General features: G+C 41.1%; 1 long non-coding RNA gene across 3 annotated transcripts in view; it reads left to right on the forward strand.

Annotated features, from left to right (window-relative positions):
• Positions 1-15,726, forward strand: part of LOC120407588 — a 204,630-nt gene that overhangs the window by 112,824 nt on the left and 76,080 nt on the right. Inside the window, exons 3-4 of one of the 3 annotated variants that reach the window (XR_005600124.1) lie at positions 863-958; positions 5,442-5,850. The exons of 1 other annotated variant lie outside the window; for it this stretch is intronic. This is a non-coding gene — a long non-coding RNA (uncharacterized LOC120407588). Of the gene's footprint in view, positions 1-862; positions 959-5,441; positions 5,851-15,726 lie in introns of those variants that run through there. One more of the 3 variants, XR_005600123.1, reaches the window with a different exon arrangement.

Here is a 15,726-nt window from a genome sequence, read left to right on the forward strand (position 1 = left end):
GAAGCTGGATTTTCCAAGCATCAGTCCAGTACTCTAACCACATGATAATAGACCAGGAAACTGTCTGGTTCTCTCCGGAACCAACAACCTCATGAAATGCTTGGAACACTGCTACTGCTGCAAGTGTCCTCTTTTGAAGGAGATGTCAAACTGAGGACTTAACCACACATGCTCATTAAAGACCTCATGTAACTCAAGTTTGAGAGTGTTAATCCTGGTGTCCAGGCACAGATACTAATTGGAATAATTAATCTAAATCCACCCCGGACCTTTAAAGAGTAACTTATTCTTCAATTCCTTCCAAAAAAATCTATTGTCATGTTGCTTGTGTCAAATGGCTACATTTCAATGGTGGTATAATGATGGCATTATAATGATCTTATTACTAATAATAAGGTACTTTTTATTTTCTTTATGTGAAGTGGTATTTACCTAAGAAGATATATTTGTGGAAAAAATAACACTTTAGTCCTTATGGGCTGTATAACCATTTTGTGCTGTTTTGATTTTGTTCCCCCCCCCCAAATATTGGAGTATTAGTGTGTTACTTTAACTTAAAAACGTGTTCTCTTTCTTGCCCCTCGCCCCCCAGGCTTATAAATTTGTCTCCAAACTTGGCTCCAGTCTGAAACTTGGCATTGATGCATTCAGCTCTTGGGCAACGTTTTTAAATAAACACAATTTCAGCCGTTTTATATTACATAAGAGGAGTGCAAAAAGCTAGCTAGACATTTTCCGAGATACTTTGTAATACCCTGAAGTGAAACTGTTCAGAATGAGGGTTTTAGATGTGAGTTGAATCACTTTGATCTTATGAAAGTTTTGTGACATTGCTGCTACATGATGCTCCTTTGCATTACAGGCCAGCTATTCTGAACAGAGGACTAATGAGTAAAAACATATGTGCACCTCTCCCATCTAACCTCACCACTCCGCTATTTTTACACATGCAAACTAGGTAACTGTCTCTTAACTATCTGTAAATTAAATAACTATATATGCAGTATCAAATGCAAGATTTTTGCAGTATACCTATTGTATCCAGACTTGTGCACAGGATAGAAGTTTCAAAATCTTTTGCAAAATGTGATTGTGAAATTTGGCTTCATTCCCAATTGGAGGTTGAAAATTTTAAAATTTTTCAATGAAGGAAAATTCTGAGTACACTTTTTTCTTTTTCAGGACATTTGAAATGTTTAATTTTGGTCAGCTTTGACATTTTTATTTTGTGTTTATATTATGTAATGAAATAGTGTATATTATAATAAAAATAAAAATAATTTTGAAACACTCATTTCAAAATGAAAATCTAAAGAATTTCATTCCAAAGTGTCCAATCATCCCATTTTGATGTTGTCAAATGTCTTGTTTTATTCCAAAATGAAATTCTGGAGAAATCAACCTGATTTCGTAAAAGTTTAAATTTTGATGGAACCACATATTCTGAAGAAATATGATTTTTTGGGAGGGTTAAATTTCTTCAACTAGCACTAGCTGCAACCTCTTTTGCTTTGAATGTTTGTCCATATAGTATTTATCTGTGGCTGTGAGTAGTGTCACTTTGTAAAATGAGGTGTGTGTGTGTGGGGGCAAATATTCCCATCTGAAGGAGTAAGAGAAACAGCTGGGAGATAAAACAACTTCGGAAAATCAAGAGGAAAGCCCCTTATTCCTTGTATCAGTTCTCACAGAGGTCCCTTGCACATCTTTAAAGCAGCAGAGTCTTATGGTCTGAGGATAGGGCAGCACCACTGCAATTCTAATCCTAACTCTGAACTGCCTTGCCATGGGAATTCAGGCAACTAATTTAACCTCCTTGTGCTTCACATTCTCAGGATGTAACATGGGGATACTACTTATTTCTTTTTCAGAAAAAATATTAGGACTCTGGGGACTCTAAATGCTAATAATCAGATTGTGTCCCATTGTGCTAGTCACTGGAAAAAAAAAGTAGATGGTCTCTATCTCAGTAGGGTGTTGTGAGGATAAATATTTGTACAGTGTTTAAAAGATGCAGATGCAGGCTCAGAGCAGGGAGAAGTACAGCAAACTGAATGCTCAGAAATGGAGAGGAGCTGAGTAGACAGGTGTGGAGTAGGTTAGCTAGGAGTGTGGAGAAACAGAACAAGCTGCTGCTTTCTAATGGGAACACTCGGAAACAGAGCTGGAGAAAGGCAATCCAATGGAGAGGCTGCTGGGTGGCGGGGAATGGGGTGGGAGGAGCATTGCAGAATGAGGCTGACAGAAATCCGACTACGTTTTAGACAAGGGACAGTCCAGTGGCCCTATTGTTAGTGCTTTGTACAGCTGGTTGGAAAACTCTGATATTTCATCCTAGGGAAAACTCTAATATTTCAGTATATGCTTTTGTCCAGAAATGAGAAGTCAAAATAGTGAACACTTTTGGGGAAGGAAGGTTTAAAATTTCAGTTTGGAAATGAAAACTTTTAACATTTTTGGTCAAAACAAAAGATTTCAGATTTGATCAGAAAAAATGTTTCAATATATTTGAAACGTCTATTTGAAATTAAAAGTTTTATTTAGAAATTTCCTGTCCAAAAATTGGACTGTATTGTCAGTGTTTACCTGCCTCCTACCCCCCAACACACTTCAATTCTGGTGAAACCCCATGTTTCAGTGGGAAAAGTTTTTGGGGTCAAAAAGTTTTGACCTGCTCTGTGCTATTGTATCAGAGACCAGTGTTTAGTTCCTGGGTCTGGTCCCTTGTTCCCCTGGACTGGCAGAGACAAGGGCTGGAAACACTGGAGCTGCCACTACTCACATAGTCACAAAAGTCATGGCTGATATAGGAGCAGGGCTGATGGGCTCTGAAGGGTGTTCCGTCCAATCTTCCCTTCAGATACTGTGGTGATGGAAATAAAACCTAAAACTGGGCAAGACTCCTCCAGCAATAGTTATTTATTATAATTAGCTAATAAACGAATGCAGTGTCCTGTCCCTTTGAAGAGCTAGTCCAAACAAACATAGCCCTCCAAATACAAGATATTAAAATATGGTCTTTACGCGCAGGAGGGAAAAAGGAACGAGGCTTACTTCTGTCTGTCTGTGTCACTGTGCTGGAGCTCCCTCCATTTCAGAGCTCCCAGCTAGTAGCATCTTACTCTGGTAAACTGGTACAGACCAGGGATAGAGAGCACACCCAGTCCATCAGAAACAACACACAGTGGGAACTCAAAACTCGTGGAAACCTTTGTCTAGCCAAAGAGAAATATAGGCAGAAGGGGACTGATGAAGAAAGATCATTTCAGCTTTAACTGGAGTTCTCAGTAGTCTTTGATAGTCAAAGTTCATTATTCAGGACACAAATTCAGATTTCATTCCTGCCAAGTATGGTCTGCATTAATCTGCAAACATTCCAAATATCCTGTTCTAAGGCCAAAAAGGTGAAGGGCCTTTGGATAGAGAGGAACAGCTTTGTACTCTCAGAATGCTCCAAATTCAGGCATTCACAAGACATCGCCTGAAAGACCAAATCTCTGCAAAAAGGGATCTAGCTTCTGCTAATGCCGGGGACCAAATGACTCTTTGAGAAAACTGAAGTCCTCAATCTACACACTTTTAAAATAAAACAGGGATGAAATTATTGGTACTGACTATTTTGCTGTAATGTGCATTCCTGCACTTGAGAACTGTGTAGTTGAGTAAGTCCTTCTCCACTGCTAGTAAAGTACCTGGTGGCTGTTTCAGAGAAGAGGGGTCTCATATTTAACATAGAAGGGAGACATTCATCCCTGTACAGAAGCCCAGCAAATCCCATGTGAGCCCTATTCAGAGGATTTAAGTGGTGCATAGGCCTTGTGCTGGGCCTCTGAACAGGGGGGAACTTCAGCCCCAACTATTTATCTGGTATATATTGCCAATTCTTTAAACTCCAGAAATCCTGCTGAAGGATCGAGCTAGTACAAGGGATGTGACAGATGATAGGCCTGATTCTGATTTCACCTCCAGTGGTGCAAACACAGTATAATTCCATTGGATTTTTTTTTCCAGTGGAGTTACTCTAGGTATGTATTGGTATGAGATCAGAGTCAGGCCTGAGAGATACTATGTAGGAAGTATTATTACTACTATCACTGAGCATTTTGAAAGAAATGTTGAAAACTGAGTCATACACACTACTCTCTCTCTCGCTAATATAAAAAAAATCCCTGTCCACCTGGCCCTTTTCAGGCTTTCATAAAGCTTTGTGAGTAATACTGATGTCACTTCATGATACCTTCTGTAGTATCACAGCAAGATAGATTTGCCATGAGTTGTGTCTTTTGCTCTTTTCCTATTGTTCTCATGTAGAAGCCATGTAGGTTCCAAATACCAGTGTTTTACTAACTCTATGTGAACACACAAAGCCTAGTTATATACATACTGCTGCCCTTGCTGGTTTCTGACAACTTTTAAAATATAGAACAGGGTTAATGCCACTAGTCGGTTACATTTATTAAAAGAATACTACTCATATCCTATTTGCTACTTCAGGATTTTGGTGAAAAAAGAGCCTAGTTTTTGTTCTCAGTTACACTGGTAAAAATCTACACAAACGCCACTGACTGACTTGAGTTATTTCAGACTGACAACATGTGACCTGAGGTCAGGATTCAGTCTAATCTGCCTTACATTTTGTTTATGCTTGTGAGACTTTCTCTTATTCAGTGCACACTGGTGAGGTGAATATTTGATTTTTCATTAGAGCTGATTTAAAAAAAAAAATCAAAGGTCCATCTCATGGGGAAATTCCAATGTTTTGCTATTTTCATCCTGAATCTGGATGAAAAGTCCAAATCTCAAAACTTTCTTTTGTAGAATTAAAAGTTTGAGAAATGTCCAAACAAATTCTCATACTGAAATATTTTATTATTTGTGAAATTGAATAGAAATATTTAGTTTTGAGTCAGTTTGCTGCTAAACTGCATCCAATGAGCTGCCATGGTGACTCATGGGAGTTGTATTTTGGGTGTCTTATGCCCCCTGGCCAGGCTACATCTCATGATGCCGTATGGTGCTGTGACTCCCATGAAGCTCCATGGCAGCTCAGAAGGATATAGATTAATGCTGAACTGACAAGAACTGAAACATTTTGATTTGGTTTGACATTTCAGTTCAGATTGAACTGATCCAAAATGTGTTTTTGTTTTGGGTTGAATCCAACTGAAACAAAATATTTAATTTCTATTTTCTCAGTTAAAAAAATAGACAAAATCAACATTTTTCACATAGAATTTTACAGAAATGAATTTTTTAATTGAAAAAAACATTTTGATGGAAAATTCCTGACCAGTTCTAATTTTCCTCTGCAGGACCCCTTTAAAATGGCTTAAACGAAAGAGAGAAAAAAATCTTAAAGCTGACTTTCCAGAGATTTTTAGATCTCAGCGCTTAGAGGTTCATTTAACACACTATTAAATTAATACCTTTTTTTTTTTTAGGTCTGTGATGTCCATTCGTCCTATGCTTCACTGCTTCTGGATCAGTTAATGCTAGTACATTACAGTGGAATGTTTGATGTAGCCATGGAATGTCGCTATAGTATGGACCCAAGTTATTGTTACAATATTAAATGGTTTTCTAAAGATTTAAAAAAAAAAAAATAATTACTTTAAATGAGTGCTTATAAATTACAATTCAAATAGTTAAAGGTACATATCTCAGTATACCTGAAGGGATGATATAGATATAAGATACCCCATTATCTCTGCCCATGATACCTCAGGAATAAAAGTCTATCTCTGTGTAAAGGAAAACTGCAGGTTATGCAGAGGCCTCGCTTTCAAAAGGAAAGCAAATATCTTCCAGGAAAAAAGGCTGTGCAGCCACTGAAATACTACGAAATACACCCACTCCCTGCAGGCCAACTGGCTGCATGGCCAGGGTGGAGCTAAAATTGGTTTGCCTGATAAGATAAACAAAAGATCTGGAAACACTTTGGTTCACCACACAGTCTAAAAGGCTGTGTAATCAGGACCAGTTCTGAAGTAGAAAATACCGGCCTGCTCAACCCCCCTAATTTCTTGAATTGCCAATATTAAGGCATCTCATAGCTTTTGTTTAAATCCTGTGGGGAGGGGAGTGTCTTTTTTTGGTAGTGCTGGAGTTACACTGGTGAAAACCTCCAGAGTAGATGGGCTGTCCAAGTGTAAGACCAGTGTGATTGTTTTTCTTTGGTAAGTTACTGGGGGTAAATCACAAAGCTACATCGATTATAGTTAGACTGGTACAAAATTTCCTAGTTTACACAAATCCTTAGAATCAGGGCCAGCTCTAGGCACCAGCAAACCAAGCACGTGGTTGGGGCGGCACATTTTCAGGGGCGGCATTCCGGCCATCTTATTTTATTTTATTTTTTTTTATATTTTTTGCTTTGGGCGGCAAAAGCCTAAAGCCGGCCCTGGCAGCAGCAGCATGTTGTGCATGGGGGGGTGCCCTGGGGCTGCTGCGGTTCATGCCCGCCCCTTGTGGCTGGGCCGGGCAGGCTCCGAGCAGGGGACACTCGGGCTGGGGGCTGCCCCACGGGGCACACAAAGCCGCCCCCCAGTGCGAAGCAGCCCGAGCCACCCAGGGACTGCGGCAGGGCAGCCAGAAGCAGCAGCGAGGCCATAGAGGGCGGGGCGCTGCCAGGGCTGGGGCGGCAGTGGGTGCAGGGGGTGGGGGAGAGAGAACCCAGGGCTGGGGCGGCAGTGGGTGCAGGGGCTGGGGGAGAGAGAACCCAGGGCTGGGGCGGCAGGGGGTGCGGGTGGAGGAGGGCATTGGTGGTGGGGCGAGAGCCCAGGGCTGGGATGGGGGGCAGCCAAAAATGTTTTTGCTTGGGGCAGAAAAAAACCTAGAGCCAGCCCTGCTTAGAATGCACTGATGCAGCTGCGCTGTTGTAGTGCATCCGGTGAAGACACGCTAAGTCGACAGGGGAGGGCTCTCCTGTCAGCATAATTACTCCACCTCAGCTTAAGGGAGAAGCTATGTTGGTGGGAGAGTGTCTCCCGCTGACATAGCGTGGTGTGGACATGGGTTGAAGTCGATGCAACTTTTTCACACCCCTGAGTGACGTACCTTACATTGACCTAAGCTGTAATGTAGCTAAGCCCACAGACTAAATAGGGAGGCTAGTGGGTTGTAATAAGCCATAAATCCAGTGTCTTTATTAAGACGATGATTTTTAGTGTCCAGCAAAGTTATGAATTTAAGCTCCCAGGCTCATCTTTTGAAGGTGTTTCTGCAAGTTTCCTATGAGGACAAGGACTGAGAAGTCCGACAGAGTAAACGCTTTGTGAAAAGTGCTTCACCTACAGTTGACATGGTGGTTTTGTCTTTTAACATTTTTCTGTGTGAGTTCATTTGAGAGTGTAGTGATTGTCTGGTTTCACTCACGTAATAATGAGAGCACAAGTCAGATGAGGAAACTGAACTGCCAGTGCAGAATGACTTTTACATTACCTTAAAATACAAATCTGAAGGCATCAAACAATGAGGAAGAATACTTTAAACGTATAAGAGCAATTTAGATAACTTCTGACAACAAGAATGTTTCTGATCCAAATAACTCAGCAGACTGGAATCCAGTCAGCATTCCGCTTCAATAAAACCCTGTCTGGGTACTATATTGATCTACATGTATAAGCAGCAGCAATGCAAGTTTTCTGTCTTAAACAACATAATAGTACAATAGCTAGAACCATGTAACTGAAATCCATAAAAACAACGAGGAGTCTGATGGCACCTTAAAGACTAACAGATTTATTTGGGCATAAGCTTTCGTGGATAAAACCCCACTTCAGATGCATGGAGTGAAAATTACAGATACAGGCATTATTATACTGACACATAAAGAAGAGAAGGGAGTTATGTGTCAGTATAATAATGCCTGCATCTGTAATTTTCACTCCATGCATCTGAAGTGGGGTTTTTTTAACCCATGAAAGCTTATGCCCAAATAAATTTGTTAGTCTTTAAGGTGCCACCGGACTCCCCATTGTTTTTGTGGGTACAGACTAACCTGGCTACCCCTCTGATACCTGAGATTCATGAGAGGCAAGCTTGGAAGTGACTAGTAAGTTTCCACACTGCAGGTTCATACCACACTGTAGTATAGCCGTATCTTCATAAATAGTCCCAGTAACGTAAGTGGAACCACTTGAGTGAAGTCTATTCATGGTTTGCAGGACTAGGCCAGAATTCACAGCTTGCTAGAGGACAAAGAAATGTTGTTAGAAAACAAATTGTCAAAGATACCATAATCTATCAAGAAAGATAAGTTTTCCTGCAATGCTTAATGAAACAGACAGAAAGGAACCCTTTGTTGCTATAATCATTTGGTTCATTTACCAGGGGCTGTTTCTTTTTTTAGTTGTTGGCATGTTTTATAAAACTTCGCTACAAAGTTATCACCAAAGGAGTGTCCATTTCACGTTAACTCGGTTTCCATGGGATTTTTGGATTGATGTAATGGGGAATGTTTTTAATAGGAGTATTTGATAAACAGCTTTCCTGAGGGCTCGGCTACACTTGCAGATGTAGAGCGCTGGGAGTTAAACCAGCCTTCGGAGATCGCAGCAGGGAAAACGCTGCCATGTATTTACACTGTCAGCTGCAAGTGCAGTGGCATGGCCACATTAGCAGCTCTTGCAACACCACAGAGCGCAGTGCATTGTGGTAGCTATGCCATTGTGCAAGTGGCTGCAGCGTGCTTTTCAAATGGGTGCATGTGTGGAGTGTGACAGGGAGCGTGTTGTATGTCGGGGGAGAGAAAGTGTGTTTTGGGGTGCAGAGTGTCAGCATGCTGTCTTCTAAGTTCAGACAGTGGCAGGTGGGAAACCTTGACATCATCCCCCACCCCCTGCCTCTCTCACGCGCACACGCCTGCCTCTGCAGCAGCAGCATTCCACAGTAATGGTTTGGTTTGTGTCCTGGAGCAGATAAGCATGCCGGCTGTCAGAAACGGAGCTTTGAAAGGGGATATCCCCATACCTGCAGCCAAGTTCAAAACAATGACCAGAGTGGCCACTTGACTTCAAGGGATTATGGGATGTTTCTGGAGGTCAATCACAGTGCAGTAATGCAACACGTCATCCACACTGACACCCAGGTGTTTCAGCCAGGGCGCAGCAAGCTCTATGCTTCTCATGGAGGCGGATTACCAGGGGCGCTCCAGCTGCAGAGTCAAGGCACTGTAAGCGCCTTGCCAGTGTGGACACCTCAGGCATTAGGGTGCCTGTGGCTAATTTAATGTGCTCTAACTTGCAAGTGTAGCCAAGCCCTTAGATGCAACACCTAGAAAGTTATAGACCCAAATAAAGTATTGGTACACTGTATTTGGATTTTAATATTCATGGCTAAAAATCTTATCAGGCTTAAAGACAGCTGAAAATCAGTTGAATAAGTAGCTCGATATCTTCAAACTTTAAAACTGGCAGCTTCTGTCCTTTTTACAATGAATGTAATTAGCTATAACCTATGGGAATTCAAGTAAATGTCTTGGATGAAATCCTGACTCTGCTGAAGTCAGTGGGAGTTTTGCCATGGTCTTCAGTGGAGCCATGATATCATCCCTCTCCTTTAGCTCTCTGAGCTAGGAATTCAGATGACTGTTTGCATCTTTATTGTGTCTCATAGGAATTTCAGTGTGGGGGGTATAGTGAGCCAGCAGTTGTGTAAATAAACATTGTTTTTTTCTATTCAATATTTGGGAGCGCGAGACCTTTTTATTATTTTCAGTTAAAGAGAATGTATAAAGAATGTCTGCAGCTATTCCTCAGGCCAATGTATTATCACACTAATTTAAAAAAAACAAACACCTCTTTGAGACTTTTCATTGTAAGCACCATGGATCTCAAGTTTTTTCCAAAGGCTTTGCAGCCTTCACTGAGGAAAACATAAGGAGACAATTTAGTGGTGAAAACAGGGAATTGGAACTAGGACTCCTGTGTTCCCTGTCACTGATTTACTTTGTCACTGGGCAAATCTTCAGCTGGTGTAAATTGTCATTAACGTCAATGGAGCTATGATAATTTACATCAGCTGAGGATCCGCCCCTCTTTGTCTTGGTTTAGCCTCTTGGCAAAATAAGTAGAATTATGCCTTCCTCACAAGGGTGTTTATGATGCTTAAATAGTGAATGGATGTAAATTGTCTATGGATCCTTGCATGGAAGAAATGGAAAAAAGTGCTTAGTGGGGTTCTTAAAAATCAGAAATGTTTACAGGATTAGAACTACTAGGAAAATGAGCTGTAGTAACTCTGGGGACTCTCATATTCATGAAGAAGCTTTGCTAACCAGATCATAGGGCAGGTTCCATATAAAATTAAGTCCTGTTGATGACTGGTTCTTTTTAAACAGGGTGGGTATATTTGGACATGGTTTATACAATGTTTAATTGTCAGTATTCTGTTTGCTCAATATATCAGTAGTAATCTGGGATAAAATGCATGACGAGAAAGAGAAGGTTTCAACTAGACACAATCCCATTGTTTATGTATCAAAAGGTAAATATTTGATGCCATATATAGCTCACCACTGGCTGTGAACTAATCTCAGAGTGCGTGCCATGCTGGTCATAAATTGGATTTTTACCGTAAGTCATTGTGGCTTTGAAAATCAATACTTAAAAATGAAATGTGATTTGCATTTGAAATGCTTTCCTTCTACATAAGACTTGTAGAGTAAACTCTTGTGTCAGAATGACTGCAAATAACACAAGCTAAGCTGCTAGGGACACTGCTGTATGTGCTTTTTAGGGCATTTTGTTAGCAATGATGCCAAAGAGCTATCAAGGTAGAACTCTTTGTATCCAGCGTAGTACTTTGAATGTGTTTTATCTTACCCATTACAGCAAATTGAAGGCAGCACTGTGACTGGCCCAAGATAAGGAAGGCTGGGGAGGTAAAGCAGCAGCAGATGGAGAACATATGACATAACCAACTAGAGTGAATGAAGGCTGGATGGTGGTGTATTAGGAGTGGTGAGGAAGGAGAAGACCAAGCAGAAAACTGAGGTGAAACAGATCTTGAAGTTCCTCATTCTCACTAACTAAGCTTGTGGTACTGTAGATAGCACGGGTACCAAATTCGTATAGGACAGAACTAAATCACCAGGTACCACCTGGCAATGTTTAAAATTTAGCAAAATGTTCAAAGCTAGCATAGCTTGAGAGAGCTACAATGAAGTTGCACAGGGTGGTTTTGTTGCATGAACTATCGCAATCTGGATCTGCTGAGGCCTGATTAACAAGGATTCTGCTTGCTTTTCAGAAAGCTTAACTTGTTCAGCGGGTTCTTGATGTTCAGTACACAGTGCCAGCCACTGGAAATAATTAGATGATATCAACACCAGAGAATAACCTCTATCATTATAGGGATAAAGGGATTGCACCTCACAGTTTCCAGTTTCTAAAACAAAGCTACTAGAACAAAACCATTAAACCCAAACTTAATTTGATGGATGTTAAAATTATTGCAAAAAGAGGCACTAGCGTTAGCTCTTTTTTGAGATAGGAGTTCCCGATCTGAACACAGTATGCCAATGAGGAAGGCATTCTAATATCTTCAGTATTATTGTCTCTCCTTTTCTTTATACAGGCTAGCATTTTGTTTGCCTTCTTGGCTGCTGCCGCCTATTGAACAGAAGTTTTCACTGAGCGGTCCACAATGATGTCCAATTATGTCACTTGTGGAACAATCTCTTTCCTTAGTGGCTATAGTTAAGCTAGAACCCAGCAATGTGTACGGGTAGATTAAATTATTCCTTCCCGAGTGCATTACCTTGCACTTGTTAACCATGAATTTCATCTGCGGTTGTGTTACCTGTTGGCCCCCACCTCACAGAGAGTAGTATGTGTAGTAAGGTACTATTCAAAGTGAACAAGGGTACCACAACTGAGGCCTTTGGTTAGGTCTCTGTGAAGTTCTCCACAGTTTGTTAGTCATGATAAACCTCAATAATTTTGTGTTGAATGCAAATTTTGTGACCTCACTGTTCACTGCCTCTGCCAGATCATTAAAAAACTTACAGTTTTAGGCCAGAATTAAAACAATATTTCTTTAAAATCTGAAGTGAATTAGACAAGGGGTTGTCTTCTAACATACCAAAATGAAAGATGTTCACTGCTGTCCAAAGAATCCAACTCCCCCCTATCACCACCACCATTTTATAGTTGAAAATGGAGAGAGAGAGAGAACCTAATTTAATGGGCCCATTTGGTTGCGATCTAGTGCATGGGACAAAAGTGGATGAACCTTCAATTAAAAAATTTACATTTTGGATGATCACTTCAGAATGGCATGTCATCCCTGATGGTTTTAAAACAGGGTACCAGGTGACTACTAGAGACCTAAGCATTCATTTAAAAAACCCCACATTTCTAGTTCTTTTCTTGTGGGACTCGATTTTACATGTGAGCCGAATCATGGGGCTTGTCAGTGGAGAGAGGAGGTTCCTCCCTGGAGCTCACAGAAGTCAGGTTAATCAGCCAAGCCGTTTGTAAAGTGAGACACCCTTCTTACAAAAAGAGGTGTGTTCTCCAGTTAGAAAATTTCAAGCTCCTCACATCCACTAAAATGTCCAGAAGGCCTTAAACACCTTGCGGGATTGAGGGGCTTGGGATGGCAGTTACACAGTCTCTTCTGTAGTGAATTGTTGCTGAAGTCACTTGGGATCATGGATTGGGCATGGCGCGCTAGCTGGCCAGTTGGGTTTATGCATATGATGCGTGGCTCCTGAAAGTGAGGCCCCAAGTAGCTGTAAAGGCTGCATTGGGTCATTGACATTGGTCTTGGGTATAAATATACTTGAAGCTTTAATGTACTTTGTAGCCTTGAACTTTTTCTCAGACATGCTATGCTTATCTGTCCATGCCATGGAAGCTGCATCTTTCGCCAGCTGGCGTTTCTTGCTCAATAATGCCATTTTGTGGGATGATCTTTTTCCACAAATGATGAAGTTGACAACAACAAAATAGCTACACTTTTAGGGGTAAGGAAGATAAAAAGGGTAGCAAAGATCCTTATGCCCAAGGCAGCATGAACAAGTGGATTAGGCACTGGCCTGGGATTTAAAAGACCTGGGTTCTATTTGCAGCTCTGCCACTGATCTGCTGCATGACCTTAGGTAAGTCACTTCATCTTTTGGTGTCCGCTCTCCTTCCTATCCTTTGTCTGCCTAGTCTGTTTAGATTGTAAGATCATTGACAACATGGGCTGTCTTGTTTGTATAATGCCCAGCACAATAGGGCCATGATTTCAGTTGGGGCCTCTAGCTGTTACTGTACTATGAAAAAAATTAATAAACCCAAATCTACCACTGAAACATGCTCAAAAAGGTCTTTGTGTACCCAGCCATATCTAAACCCAAATCACATTTTTCTTTTGAAGTGTGGCAATGAAAACCAAGTAGTTACATTGTTCAAGAAGAATGTGACCTTTAATCTTGAGTGTAAGGAAGGCTGCTGGTGTGTGCAAGCCCTCTCGCACTCTGAAAACATTGATATGAAGCTGTACTACTGAGGCCTGTGGTCTTGCATGCATGCATGCCACACTTCTTCAGTGCTTACAAAATTCTTCTAGTCTCTTGATGATGGTTTCTGATAAGGCCTTGCATTCCCATCATAGTCTTTGATTTCTCTTGTCCTCCCATGAACTATTACTTAAGCAAAATTTTTAACAAAATCCCGAGGGGTGTGTGTTTGTTTATCTTAGCTATAACTATACCTATACCTGTATCTATACCCATATATATGAATAAGGAAAGAGTCAAAGGCATAGATGTATTGACAAGGTTCACAGAAGGAATGGCTTTATCTCTCAGATGAGGTTCCTTTGTGCCTGTCTTCATTTGCTGTTTAGAATGGAAGTTGAAGATAAATTCTAGATGCAACATTTTCATGGACTTAAATCTGCATCCAGATGATCTCGGATGGCTTTCTCTCTGCTTTTCTCCTTACGTGGTTGGGAGGATGGGAAGTGCTGTTGGCTAGGCTGGACAGAGCTTTGATCAGCACTGCTGGCTTAGGGCTGCTGCTGCTAGCAACAGTCAGGATGTGTGAAGTGAGTATTTGGTTGACTTCAGAAAGCTGAATACAATGGTAGCCAGTGAGGTGTATATTCAGTTGGTCCATCTTTCAAACCATACTTCCTGTTTTCCTATATGGAGAGTTAGCTCGACTTATTTTTGTATTAGCAGAAGGGAACATTCCCCTCCCAAACTCAGAGGTTTAGATTTGCCCTCCAGTGTTTCTAAGTGGGGAAAGTTGATGGGTAGAAAATGGCATCCATTTAAACCCAGTAATCCTGCTGTCAGATGGTCTAACTGCAAAAGAGAACTTCTATCTTAAAATCTTTTCAGCTTAACTCCTCCCTCAAGTGGGACATGGAAAATAGGCTGTGTGTGAGGGAGCTGGTGATACTGTACTGTACTATACTGATACTGAAACATTTAGCTGTAAGAGGATTTTTTTTCTATATTAGACACAGTTTCCCTTGGCTCACTGGCTTCCTAAAATGTTACAGTGGTCAGATTGCCAACAGAACATAGAAAACAGTACTGCTGACATCAGTATACAACATGCAAGGAGATTGTTTGTTTGAGGACCTGTTTCAAAGAATAACAAGCATGTCTTACATTCCTGTATGCTGACATAATATCTGGAAGGCTGCTGCCCTCTGGTGAGTCAGCAGACAAAAGGCAATCATACGAGTCCTATTATCCAATCAGTTGGTCACAGGAACACACGTTGCCTCTGTTAACAAAAACAAATCCAGCCCCTTTTGTAGTTTATTTTCTTCATATACATGAAGATCACAAGGGCTAGAAAACCACAAATGTGAAACAAAGGACTTTCCCCTCCTCCACTCCAAATATTTTTTTGATTGCTTTCCCCAGTTTGATTGCTTTCCCCAGTTTGAGTCTGCCAGCCAAATGAAGGCTTGAGAGGAGTGTTCACACACACTCACTATGCTGTGTGTGTGAATATAGTGTATGATGTGATTTTAATATGTATACTTAGGCTGGAGCTCTTTGTGGAAGGGGCCATTTTTGTTCACTCTTCGTACAGCACCTAGCACAACGGGGTCCTGGCCAATTACTGAGGCTCCAAGGCGCCATTGCAATACAAACAGTAAAAAAATGATACATATGCACCCGCTTTTTCTCTGCAGTTTCGACAAGGTTCATGAATGTTTTGCAGGTAGGTACAATGCAGAACTTTACAGAGGAAGAGAACAGCATAGGAATATTATACTCTGCAACAGACAGTTTTTACATCATCCACACTTTTTGCCGAATAAATGAATTCACAGATCCCCTGCTCCTTGTCACAGAATAATGCTTACTCACTTTCCTGCTGATTGTTGCTGTAACTCTTGTGAGGTGCTGTTGCTCTTTCCATGGCTACTTCTGGTGTTCCTTAGGATTGTGGACAATAACTAAGATATCTCAGATCTCACACAATGTTAACTGCTGGCAGCTGTTCACTTATTAATGGTACCCTGGGATATTCTGCCCCAGGCAAGTGCTTAATAATCAGTAAGCTCCAAATAGTTAACAAGTCTTTGTAACTTTGCCCACCAGTAGTCAGGGGCAGGATTGTTGGCAGGAATGTTCATTTCAGAAGCATCTCCCCTCACATGCTCGCGTGTGCCCACCAAAAGGAGAGAAAAAGCATAAAGCCAAATAAAAATGGACATACACATAACTCTTGTCTGATTTTAACATTACCCACAGGGTCCATTAAC

This window comes from Mauremys reevesii, linkage group 6, assembly GCF_016161935.1.
Source record: "Mauremys reevesii isolate NIE-2019 linkage group 6, ASM1616193v1, whole genome shotgun sequence".
Taxonomy (NCBI): domain Eukaryota; kingdom Metazoa; phylum Chordata; order Testudines; family Geoemydidae; genus Mauremys; species Mauremys reevesii.